Here is a 13,305-nt window from a genome sequence, read left to right as displayed (position 1 = left end):
AGTATGGTTTGTGATGAACAGAAAGCGAAGGGCCGGGCTGGGCCACCCTCCTGTGCTCTGTCTGACGTCCTGACACGCCATGTAGGCAAAGAGAAACGGGAGGCCATACTTTTATGTAAGTATGGAGGGTCAGAGCTGACCCTTGGTGGTGGGGAGTAGTGCAGGGGCAGGCATGTGGACAGAGTAACATCTGAGGAAAGCAGGCGTATCATGGCAGTCGAGAATGACTGAACAGTGCCCTTCAGACTGAGCTTCAGTTAAGAGAATTAATTAAGAACAGAAATACTTGCTTTCCAGTAATAGGTAGGGGAAAATGATTGCAAACAGCATTGCATTTGATTCCCAAATAAAGGGAGAATGAGAAATAGGGGATCCTGTTGGAACACAAAATTAGTCATGGTCTTTATTTCCAGAGGCTGTTAACTGCAGTAAATATCAGCCTACATGTAATGTCCAGGTCTGTGAAAGCAGGGAAGTGCATTTCTTACAAAGGGGACAGTTTTCTTCTTAATAATGAGGTTGGGCAAAATGCAAGGTGCTGATAGCATATATATATATACATATGTTCTCAGAATCTGTAGTATCTGTTAAAATCAAGGCAGAAGCACTGAAGGAAGAAGAGACCAAATAAAACCAGCAATGCACTGGGGAGTTTTTGTAGAAGGGTAGCATTTACATGGATGGTAACAAGGTGGCATGCCACTGCTGAAGACAGGATTATACTCTCCATTCTTTTTCAGTGGCTCTGGATATTTTTCAGCAGTTGCTGTAGAAGTGTCCTCTGTGTAAATAAAGTTGTGGGATAGACAAAGGACAGCTTAAGACTACAGGACATTCCCATGGCCTCTACACGCCCCCATGGTATTTTTCCCTGCCTAAGGCTACTTAGAACCTTAATCTTCTTGGACTAAAAATGCTTCCAATGTGGAGATAGTCTAGCTGCTGTATTAAAACCAGATAATATTCAGCTATTTGAAACTCCCTCATAAGGCAATCTCTTAAAATTTTGCCCAAGTTTTCTTCTTAAACTGTAACAGTTCAGCGGGGGAAAAAAACAGCTTCAAGACATTCAGGTGAAAACTAGGAAGATATCTTCTTACAGTAGATTATATCATGACCACGATAGGATGGTCTAAGGCAGCAAGTGAAGGGGTCAGAAAGATAAAAACTGTTTTTTTAATTAATCTCTCTCACTTCTGTTTTTGTCTCTCAGGTGTGTTTTGTGGTTACCAGTTTCATTTTCAGGAGTTTTTCCTGACAGCCCAGTGGTGGTAGCTAGCAATGCAGTGTACAGGCACTGAAAATTTTCATCTGCAGGGTCAGTCACAGAGAAAAATTGTATATTACTGACAGATTAAGCCTGCTATCCCTGCAGCCAATGCCGTGTGCAAAAAGTACCTTTGATTCTGGTCCTATTTTTTCCTAGTGTAGTAGTTTGTGTTGCTGTGTATGAAGACTGTTATGCATTGAACTGCTGATCTCATGATCTCATTTTAATGGTGGCTGCAAAGCTAGAAACCTTGGGTTTCCTGAGATGTCCTACATGACATCTATAAGGATGTAGCAATATTAGGATATTTTTGCATTTTTTCTTTTGCATTTTTCTTTGTAATTTTTACTGTTTTCCTTTTAAAATATGTAAAAATGTCACAATATGTAAATGTCAAAAAGCAGCATTAAGCCCCCAAGGATTAAGTGAGCCGTGGTTTAGCCCCCTTTTTTTATGCTGGGTTTCTCCTCAGGTTTAGGAACGAATCCTGAAGGCTAATGGCTTGTCCAAAGCTTCCATGAGCGTTCAGAGTGCTTTGGAGAAACAAGTCCCTTCTGACTAAAATCCATTATCTGAGTTTCTTCTCCCCCAGCTCCCACCCTTTAACAGCTGGTCTGAGCTGGTTGTCCAGGCTCTCCCCAAAAGAAGGAAGAGATGGTTTCAGCTCCAGAGGGCAACACATCCCATTGTGAAATCTGTATCTAAAATAGGTGAGCTACTTGACCCCTGGTGACTATAGAGGAAGTCTGGGATGTTGTCTTAGAGGAGGACCTTTTTGCCCAGCAGAGGTCATAAGGTGAATCAGTCACTTTGCGTAGGAGAGCAGTCCTACTACCTGGGTCCATGCACCATCCCCATCAGATAACACAGTCCTTCAAGGCTGAGCTGGAGAATGAGCAGAATATTTTTAGCTTTGTTTGGAATTAATTCCTGATAATCTAAATTACTGTGAAATTCACTGGAAGATTAACATACACACTGGTCAAGTGAGTCTGTTTTAAAAAGAAACACTGCCAGGGGAGTCAGGTAGAGCTGAGGCTGGGTTTTGTCATGGAGCATAGGATTTTAAGCGTCAGATTAAAAATGAAAACTGCTGAAAATAATTTAAAACAGATGACAAAACACGTGGGCAGGGGCTTATGCGTGGAGGCTAGAGGGTAGGAAGGAGATAAATATGCAGAAGGAAGGCAGAGGTAACAGTTTGTGTTGTATCTAAAAGTAGCTAAAAACTAGTAGCCTTCTTCAAAGGCAGTCTTGCCTCCCTGTTCCAGCTGCAGAATCACCTTCATTTGTTGCCTTTGTTTTCCATCATATCTGCCAGCCAAAGCGACATGTCCTGTAGCCACATGGGCTAGAGAGATCTGGTGGAAGCGCGGGGAACCTGTGGCCAGGACCTGGGTGAGGAGAGCACGTTTTGGTAGCTCGTACCTGTTAGATCAGTTGTATTCTGAACTTGTGCCTCTCCCTGCAGTGGGCTGGTGAGCTGGACTGGCTGTTGGAGGCTACATCCATGCAGGTGGCACTGGGTGAACACACAGCTCCTTGCAGATGTGGACAGGATGGTAAAAGTTGCATCTTCATTGAGAGGTTTCAGATCTACAAAGCAAAACAAAAGCATGAAATCTAACAAAGAACAGAAGCTTAGCTGTCATTTCAAGGTGACGTCTGAGCTCCCAGCTAGGCCAGATCTCCGAAGGTGGTTGCTACACTTTTGATTCTTGGTATTTTACTTAGAACTATTCAGTTTGGAAAGTTCACATTTCAGACATGCAGAAGCAAGGAAGACTTAACCCACCTGGGAGGCAGAGACACTGGAAATACTTCTGTGTTTTCCTGATTATTCAAAAAACGGAATAGCTGAGCATCTAGGAAGACTCTCCTTCATATTCTGAAAGGATAAGGAGGACCAGCTGATTATAACAGAGTGGAAAGAACTCTGTTTTTTTAGCATGTGTGGGTAGATTATAGCTCACAGCCACATGAGCTGAGCTGTGGGCCTTTTCTAAATATGTTCTGTCATGGAAGGTATTATTCCTTTGCACAATATGGGGTTCAAAGGAGCAAAACTGTAGCATAAGATCTCTAAGTCACTGCAAATACAAAAATTTTACTAAAAAGCAAGGCGGTTCAATGGAGTATTAAGACCTTTCTTTTTCCATGTTTCAATATTTATGCTTTCCTGTATGTCATTGCCACCAGCTGCTGAGCTAAAATCTGAGAAATCTTTTTGGAAGAGAGGACAATGAGAGACAGGCATTATTTAACAGAGTGACAACCTTCTGTGAATGCTAATAAAAGTGGCCCTCAAGTTATTTCCCACAATTAAGTATTTGAATGAAACATGAAAATTGCTTCACCTCTGCTCAATCTCCTTTGAAGTCTGAGTCCCATCAATATTTTACTAAAATCGTTTCCTGGCAAAAAGGAAAAAAAAGAAAGCAAAAAAAAAAAAGGAAGAAAGAGTTTTAAACAACTATTTTTCAGAAGGTAAATTGTGAACGTGTAAATATTTGTACCAAAAATGTTATGCTGAGTTGCATTAGCAGGCCATACTCAAACAGCAGTTACCGATATTTCGTTGTCAAAATGTAGGGATGAGTTGCATGAAGTTCCACAGAGGATTGGTCTAGGTCTCGTAGTATTCATTAAATTCATTAATGAGCTGAATGATGACACAAAGAGAATCATTATTAAATTTGCAGATAATTTCAAGCAGCAAGAGACTGCAAGTATGTTAGAAGCCAGGATTAAAATCTTGATGAATTGCAGGTATGATCTGAAGACTGTGGGTAGCATTCAATATGAATAAAAGGTACATTTACACCGGAATGAGGAACTGCAGAAACAGAGGACAGCAATTGCGGTTTTCACAGCAATTCTGTGGGAAAAAAATTAGCGGGCTTCCTAGACCACCAATTGAACAGGAGGCAGTAATGCTGGGCTACTGCAAAAAAAGGGGAATGCCACCCTGGGCTGCCTGGGCAGGTGCAGAGCGCTCCGTTCGGCACTCGTGAGGCGTCAGCAGAGCCTTGTATACACTTGTGGGCACAAGAAAAATGTGGAGAAGCTGGAGATGGTCCAGAGGAGGGCAATCAGAATGGTAAGACATTGAAAAAAACCAAACTGTAAGGAAAGAAAAATTCATGCTCTCTAATGTGTTACAGAACAAGAGGTAGAAGTCTTAAAAAATGTGAAACTCTGCTCCAAAGAGAACAGTGATAATCTGCCTTCTACTTCCACGATGGAGGACAAGAAATAATCAGCTCCAATTTTAACAAGAGAGATTCAATATTAGGATGAATCTTTGTACAGATAGTGTTTCATTAAACATTAGACTAAGTTTCCTGGAGTGTCTATGGCGTCTCCACCACTGAATGTCTTTAAGGACTTGTCAGGAGTAACTTAGGCATAGCTGAGCCTACCTTGAGCAGTGGGACAGACTCAGTGATTTTCAGTCCCCTTCTGTGCTACAATTTGATAATAAGAAGCAGGAAAAAACCGCTCAATGAGTAATTTACATGTTTAGTTAAAATTAACTATACTATTCTGAATATACATCATTGCAATCAGCTTCTGGGAAATTTAGCCTTCAATCTCTAAGAATGTAAGCAGGAATAAGCTGAAAATTTCAGACTTTGTAATTTGCCAAAATTTGTGCAGATTTTCACAGAACAGCATATCCTTGTCACCAAGGCCCATCTCCCTGATACATTTTTAACAATAGCCTCTAAACATGGGTATATTCAGTTATAAGCATATATTTAACATGGGCAAAAGCCTTTTTTCATCAAATGTCCTTGGAGGATGTTAAACTGTGTTTGCTTAAAAATAAAATTAAAAAAAAAGATAGAAAATAAGAAGCCAACTTTGTGCCAGTTCATAAAATGAAATGTTTCAGCCCAAACATTTGAAGAATGGCAGAATTTCAACCATGCCTGCCATCATTATTTACCTGCAAGTGGATGTGAGGACTCACAGTTTCATTAGCAATTACAATGCTCTTTGAGATCCTGACATGAAGTGTATTGCATTTTTTAAAGATTTGTGGAGTTGTTAATGGTGATGCAGACCTGAATCAGTTTCGTGGGTAATTAGAAAAAAATATAAAGAAACCTATGCTTGTTAAAATAGGCCTTATGCATTATTTTGAATTATGCATTGTGCAAGTGTGTTGTTCTCACATTCTAGTTTAACAGAGCAGAACAGTTTGAAATGTGTTTTAATTGAATCAGGCTGTGTCCATCTCTTTATTGTCATAGCTTAGCAGGCTGAGTATTGAAGTAAGGCATGTGTTTCAAGGAGAGAGCTGCGGTAGAGTTGTTCTGGCTGGAGAGGTTGAAGATGAGACCAGAACTGAGCCCTGGGATCCATGTCATCTGTCACGCTGCTGAGATTTGCAAAACTGGCATCTGGATTCCTGGATTTGTAGGCAAAGGGGATTCACAAAGGTAGGGAAGGTTGACTGCAGTCCAGTGAGGCAATACTTCTTTTGGTCTTCTTGTGCTCAGCAGAGAGAAAGATTGATTCTTTCTGGCACAGCTCTGAGGTTATGCTGCAGCTTTGAATCTCCAGCTGTCTCTGCCCACCATCTCTAGTGAAAGCCTAGAAAAATCAGGTTTCCTAGGCTAGTATCTGTTTTTTGAGTCCTTCTGCCTCTGACCTCCCACACATTTTAGTGAGTGCTGCACAACTGACCCCCGCTCAGCCAGATCTCCTCCATGTGCAGTACTTTCTCAGCAGCAGACAAGCTGGGACAATAATTGAAAAGTAATCCATTAATAGCCACTTGAATTTAAAAGTGAATTTTAGCAACTTTTTAATCCAAATTCTAGGAATATTTGACTGCTCGCGCTTTAACGCTGTTGACAGGAAAAAAAACCCAAACAAACCACAATTAAGTAAATGTATATTCAACAAAAGCAAATGTCAAATGTTAAACTCCCCTGCCAAAACCAGAAAATGCACTGCGTTGTTTAGCTCCATAAATTAGCCAAAGAGGGAGAAGGGGTACCATGTGATTTAGATAAATCACCAACACCCTGCAAATTTTTTGTAAATATTAGAGAAAAGATTTTGTATATAAAAATGTGTGTGTACACAAAGTGAATATATAGAGATACACAAACACACAGACATACATTTCAATAGTTGAACTGTGTTGGTGGGTACTATAAATCATCCCAGTACAGAAACGAAACATGTTTTATGGTGATGTTTGCAGTTTCTTCCATATGTTAAATGCTTTTTCAAAAGCAGGAGATGATATAGTTTCTGCTGTGACAAACAGGTAGTTTAATAAGACACAGATAGATAGTGGTGAGAGAGGGATATAGCATACAAACAGCATGATCAGGGCTATGAAAGGCACATACTGTATCTTGCTAGTTTTAAGGGTTTTTTTAAACACATTTCATGCCTTCCTCCACACTTCAGGTTCCTCATTCCCACTGTGCAGCAGCTCCCATCACAGCTTATGTAATTAATCTTCAAAAAACCTATTTCAAAGAGAAAAAAGTCCACAGGAGTCTGGGCAGACGGCTGCTCTTGACTATAGGACAGAAAAGAAGAAGCATCGTTAGATATCAAGGAACTGATCTCCTTGTGAGCTGAAAGAAGTGGTGGAGAGATCTTAGGATCTTACCTGGTAAAGACAGTAAAACCTAAAATCCCCTCTGACGACCTGCCTTTAGCACAGGAAAGAATGAGACTGCTAATCTCCTCACTCAGCCAGTGCTCTGATTTTTTCAGATCTGTGAATTCCAAGGCAGGAGAGAAAAGGATGCCTCTGCTACGCTTGAGCAAGAACGAGAATATTGAAGAAACAATGTCTTCCCCTTCTGACTAGTTGTATTCCTCTTGGTCCATTTTGGGACTCCAGATAAGACAGTATGAGGCAAATCTCCTCACACAGACCTCTGTTAAAAACTTCCAGCAAACAAGGTCTTCTAGACTGTCCCAGGTGTGTTTGCAAAGACTGTGAATTTTGCTTTTCCACAGTGTTCTTTATTGATAAAAAATGAACACAGGGGCCATTACTAATGCCATTCTGATATTTTTAGCTTTATACGAAAAAATTATTTTCAATACTTTTGGTTTTGTGATTTCCCTAGATCCAAGGCACAAGTTCTTCCATGCCTGAAATTCACCACTGTGGGATTTTTTTTTCCCTGATGGTGACAAGTGTGCCAGAAGTCACATAAAATTTAAGAAGCATTAGAGCTGACACAAATTTCATGTTTGCAAAGACAGCTGAAATCCCTTTGCACAAAGGGAGGAATTCAGTGAAGCTCAACAAGGCCAGTACATACTGGCTCTGAATGGTTCCTATTAAGCTGTCTTTGTTCTTCTAGCTTGCATGATTCTTGTAAATGTAGAAGTATACATTTGGCCTGATGCTGTTTAACTCATGGCTCAGAAACTGCCAGTATGCATCACCTGCATTCTTCAGCGTGACATGTTCAATTTCTGCAAAACATATTAATGTGGACCAAAGGAAACCTCTGGTGGGCCGAGACACCTGCGGGGGAATTCTCCCTGTAGAGAAAGCACTCACACTTGTATTAACCTGGCAGACGTGGCAGCATCTCCTACGCTGGCTTCCCCTCCCTAGAGGGGTACGCAGGAAGGACTCAGCATAGCAAGGCTCCCCATACTTGACTCTCCAATGATAACATTTCCTGAGAATCTCTGAGATGGAGGTGGAAGGAAGAGCCATGTTTCTGCAGATCTAACATGTGTTGGGGCTGCATGGCTGAAATCAACAATTTTTCTAATTGCTCCCTTTTTCTGCTGAATCCATATGGAACATAGCACACACAATAAAGTATTAGGAGTTTTTAAAGTATACCTCCATAAAGATAAGCTAGGAATCACAGAGGGATACCATGAAACAGTAGTTGAGCACACCGTAGGTGGTGCACAGCAAAAGAGCAAACATCGCTTGACCTGCCATTTATTGGTTGGAATGACAAGATGCAGAATAACTTTTTCCTTCACCTACCAGAAGTAAGGTAAGCAAAATTAACGGCACCCCACAACTTGCTCCTGCTGAATGCTAGCACAAGTCTGTACTGTTTGTAAACTTCTAAATTTGCTAGTCAATCCAGCCACCGATTCCATGCAGTTAATTGAAAGGTTACAAAACGAAGGATCCTTCTGTAAAAAGGCTTAGGAATTCAAGGCTGCTGCTACAGCCTGATACTCAAAAATGTACCACGAAATAAGCAAAGGACTTTAAGCTGACATTTAAGAAAAAAAGATCTACAATGTGTGCCATTAAAAGGTGTGCTAAAGCCTCCTTAAAACTACAAAGAAACTGTGCCATAATGATTGTCTGAAACGAAATAGGAGAGAAGAATTAATCCACAAGCTAAGGTCTTATTTAGTTTGCTTTAACAAAGTCTGTAAAGCCTATTGCTCTGTTGTTCTAATGATGTAGGCTAAGACACAAGAGATAAGAAAAGCCAAGACACTGAAAGCTGTTGTAAAACTAGGTCACTGTTAAATTAAACATTTTATGAAAACTAGAACCTACCTTGAACAACTCTGAAAACCTCTTTGCTTTTTTCATGCACTCAGCCAGAGACAGGCACTTACTCCAATTTACCGCCTTCATGGGAAAAAACACTGTTTCAGTGATGCCTCAGCACCCACCCCCGAGCCAGCAGCTCCATTTTTTCTTGTAATTAACAACTACTGAATATTTATGAAGTGCCACGGGGTAACACTTAGTCTCGGGACCAACAATGCTGTTGGTTTGCAAACTGAAAGGAAAGTGCTGGCCCTACCTTGGAGCACCGCAACCACTGCAGCCGTACTCTTTTCACAGTTTCCTTCAAGCACCAGGAGAGGAGGATGCTACTGGCAAGTTAGCCGGATCTGCTCCTTCTTTTTTCAGATAATCACAGGGGAGCATGCTGTGCTGTGACTGTCTTCAGCATGTGAAGAAGCTCTTCAGGTACCCTGGAGACTCCCACTTTTGAGCTGTGAGCGTAACTCTAGCGTCATAGCCACTATAGGCAGTGGTTGAAAGTTGTACCTTTCAAAGCTGATAGTACGAACCCTTTACTGCAATGAGGATAATACAACTTTAGGAGAGTATTAATAGGTGTGGAGGAAGTTTCCTGCTGCTGTACTCTTTAGTAAAAGATAGGATAACTTTTTAAAAGGTGTGTTCTGGTCATTGAAATCAGTTTCTATAATAAAGTAAAGCTGACTAAATATTTTCAGTGTAAATATCAGTGAAAATAGAAATCTAGCTTAGCTTCTTTTGGTTTTAATGATGTATCATACTGACAGGTGATGTTCTGTATCTAGTGTTGACCACGGCGGTCTCTTCTAGCTTTAAGATCTCATCATAAAGTACAGCAGAGAGGACACAACAAAACTCCGTCCTCCTGGCTGGAAAATGCGGAGCGGTCTTTCCCAGTTCATTCTCCTTGAGCGTAACAAAGTGTTTCAGATGGCAGGTCTATTTTCCACAAACATTTCTGTACCTGCTTAGTCCTACGTCAGCTAGGGATGTCCCACTGATTGAAATAGAACTGTTCCTGCATCGCTAATCACACTCACCAAACCACTGGACCTTCCCGCTGGGAAAGAGGTTAAAGTGAGAAATTATCTCTGTGATGAACCAAGTCTGAGTACACTGTTTCCAGTGTAAGGATCAATGCAAATAAAAAGCTAGCTTAGTTTCTTTTGGTTTTAATTATGTATCATTTATTTTAGTTGTTAATGCATGAAATTAAAAAATGTTGCCATGCTGTTTTTCTTTGGCAGCTATTACTTCAAGGGACCAAAGAATAGTTGTTACTTGAGAGAACCCACTAGACAAAGATTAGTTTATTTATAGTACAAAATGAGGAAATAAGTAATGAAATATTATCCAAAACTGAAATACCATTTAATCTATTTTTATTTATAATTTGTTTTTCCTTTTATTTGTACATTTTGGTTGGTTACAATTTCTTCTGTTTTCTGTAAAAAACCCACAGCAGGCACTTCTGCTTTCATGCGTCCAGCCAGTTTTCTTTCTCAGAATCACGTGCTACCATGGTATGGTAATAGTTGGCCTAGAAACACTGCAAGGAAGCGTATTAATAATTTCTTTGACTTGCAAATTTAAGACATAGGTAAAATGTTTTCTATCAATCTTGTATTTTGAAAATGGCATTTCTATAGAACTTGCATTTTAGTCTGAGTTAACCTGGTAAATATAAGCACTTAGACCTGTTAACTATTGCACGTACACTACTTTGAGGCGGCTGGGAGAATAAAGCCTGTGTAGTACAGAGGTGAGACAGCTTTTCCTGAATAAAGCTGATATAAGACACTGAAATATTTCATCCTTGATGTTACATGAAGTCAAACCCCAGAATAACTTGATCTAACTAGTGATTTGAAATGCTTTGCTGAGAAAAATCTCAGGGAAAAAAATAGTATCTGTGTTTCATAGGTAGCTACTCTCTCCCTCCCCTCTTTGCCTGAAACTGTTGTGTGGCAAGTAATGTATAACATGCTTAGGTTTATCTGAAGGGAATGACAGGCAGTTTACATTCAAACGTATATAAATAGAAATATTCTTAGATTGATTTTATTTCAAAAAAGCATTGGAAAAATATCCTGTGACATTTCAGAAGTGCAATCTCTTTGAACAAAAAATCAGGAAATAAATGCATAGTCTGTGTAGATGAAGGACCTTTTACAAGATGTGAGCATGGGCAAACTGCGCAGGCTGGAACCTGGCATTTTTCAAGACTAAGGAAGGAGTAGCCAAGAAAGGTAAAGATGGACATACAAATCCAGTAGAAATGGATGTGATGCAAACTTGTGCCAGATATATTTTTTTCTTCAGAGTTTATTGCTTGACTTATTGCAGCACTTTCATGCACCAGGCATCACCACAAGGTCGATGTGCTAGGCAGGTCACAACCATTACATAATAGGACGTTCCTGCGCAAGATGTTTTTTGGTGTCAATCAGCAGGGTTATCAAACATAAGCCTGGTTTTGATAACATCCAAATGAGGTAAATCTCTGGATGGTAAGAAAGGGGGGAAATATGGACACTGCACAGGGGCATTCAAGACAGGGTATGTAAGTTGGTAAAGTAGCCTTTCCTCTGTGGAGCTGGCACCTTTGCTGCAAAGAGTTTCAACTTCAAAAATAAGTCCAACGTGTGGAAACCAAACCTTGGAAATGCAGAAAAGTTTGGCACGAGACAGGCGCAGATGCCTGGTGTAAAGTCTGGGCCAGTGCTTTCCAACACAGCTTTCTCAGGCTTGAGGGTCAGTCTTGGGCGAGGTGGGCTTAACTTGTCTTCTGGAGGAAAAGGAAAGGAATAAAAATCTCATCTCACTCAACAGAGAAATTGGTGAAGAATAGCCAAAGGAAGTAGCCAAGCTACCGTGCACACCTAATTCATAGAATCATAGAACACTTTTGGTTGGAAGGGACCTTTAGAGGTCATCTAGTCCAACCCCACCTGCGCTGAGCAGGGACATCTTTAACTCGATCAGGTTGCCTAGTGCCCCGTCCAGCCTGACCTTGAATGTTTCCAGGGATGGGGCATCTACCACCTCTCTGGGCAACCTGGGCCAGCACTTCACCACCCCCACTGTAAAAAATTTCTTCCTTATATCCAGCCTAAATCTACCCTCCTTTAGTTTAAAACCATTACCCTTGTCCTATCACAACAGGCCTTGCTAAAAAGTTTGTCCCCATCTTTCTTATAAGCCCCCTTTAAGTACTAAAAGGCCACAATCATGTCTCTCTGCAGCCTTCTCAAGGCTGAAGAACTCCAAACTCTCTCAGCCTGTCCTCATAGGAGAGGTGCTCCAGCCCTCGGATCATTTTTGTGGCCCTCCAACAGCTCCATGTCCTTCCTGTGCAGAGGGCTCCAGAGCTGGACGCAGGGCTCCAGGTGGGGTCTCACCAGAGCAGAGCAGAGGGGCAGAATCCCCTCCCTCGACCTGCTGGCCACGCTGCTTTTGATGCAGCCCAAGATACGGCTGGCCTGGGCTGTGAGTGTGCATTGTTGGCTCATGTCCAGCTTTTCATCCACCAATTAATGCATGGACACTCATCCTAGCCAACAGGAATGGCTTTTGCCCAAGCAACAGGTCTGCTTAAAAGAGTTGGGTCTCTCAGAGATTTTGTTTAAGTTGTGTTGCCTGTTGTGATTGATAATGGCGTGCCAAGCCCTGGGCTCCTTGCAATCCCAGGCTTTAGCTGAGAAATCCTGAGTGTTCAAAGAGCGTGACCCAGGGGTTCGTGGTTACAGAGGGAAGAATGTTACCTAACACATTAATCACGCAATACAACACATGTATAAGAGCGCAACATGGATGTAAGGCCTGTCCTCGGCTCCTTCAGAGCTGCGCCGAGTAGCCCAGAAGCAGCCGAGGTGGCGGGAAGGGAGTGGGGGCATGAAGTTTCCCCGCATCACCGGCAAAGGGCGAGAGGCCCCACACCGGGGGGGAAAGTGGCTTCCCGCGGTGCCGGGCGGGGGAAGTGAGCCCGGCCTGCCCGCAGCGGGCGCTGCTGCGGCGGGGCCGGGGCCGCCCGCGGCCGCGGGGCTCGGCGGCAGGTCGGGCGGAGGCTGCGAGGGGCCGGCCGAGGCGGGGCAACCCCGGCGCCGTCCCCGCCGCAGCCTGAGGGGCGCTGAGGAGAGGTTTATTTATTTTTCGGAAGAGGCGCGGAGAAGAACCGCGGTAAACCCGGTGGCCCCGCCCGCAGGCTCACGCCATGGTGCGGGCCCCCCTCCGCCCCTGAGGAGCGGCGAGGCGGGGGGCGGCGGCGCGGTTGCTAAGGTAATGGGAGTGGGCTGGGGCAGGGGCTGCTCCCGCTGCCGTTATTTCCCTCGTTATCCGCAGTCGCCCGGCGGGAGGGGGTGCTCGGGCAGCCCCGGGGCGGTGGTGGGGACGACTTTGCTCTGAGTCGGGAGTAGCGGGCAGGTGCGCAGCGTGTGTGACATACGTGTTTGTGGGTACCGGGCCGCGGCGGGAAACTCTGTCCCTTCCCGGGCCGTTGGGCGCC

General features: G+C 42.8%; 1 protein-coding gene across 2 annotated transcripts in view; it reads left to right on the top strand.

Moving 5' to 3' along the window:
• The first annotated feature begins 13,009 nt into the window (after nt 1-13,009).
• The window catches only part of RGS6 (regulator of G protein signaling 6), a 288,401-nt gene continuing 288,105 nt past the window's right edge, over nt 13,010-13,305 (top strand). For both annotated transcript variants that reach the window (XM_075105737.1, XM_075105738.1), the window contains exon 1: nt 13,010-13,079. The gene's annotated coding sequence lies outside the window, so the exon portion shown is untranslated. The remainder of the gene's footprint in view (nt 13,080-13,305) is intronic.

Source organism: Phalacrocorax aristotelis, chromosome 10 (genome assembly GCF_949628215.1).
Source record: "Phalacrocorax aristotelis chromosome 10, bGulAri2.1, whole genome shotgun sequence".
Taxonomy (NCBI): domain Eukaryota; kingdom Metazoa; phylum Chordata; class Aves; order Suliformes; family Phalacrocoracidae; genus Phalacrocorax; species Phalacrocorax aristotelis.
The sequence above is the reverse complement of the archived record's forward strand: the minus strand, read 5'-3'. Positions and strand labels throughout refer to the sequence as shown.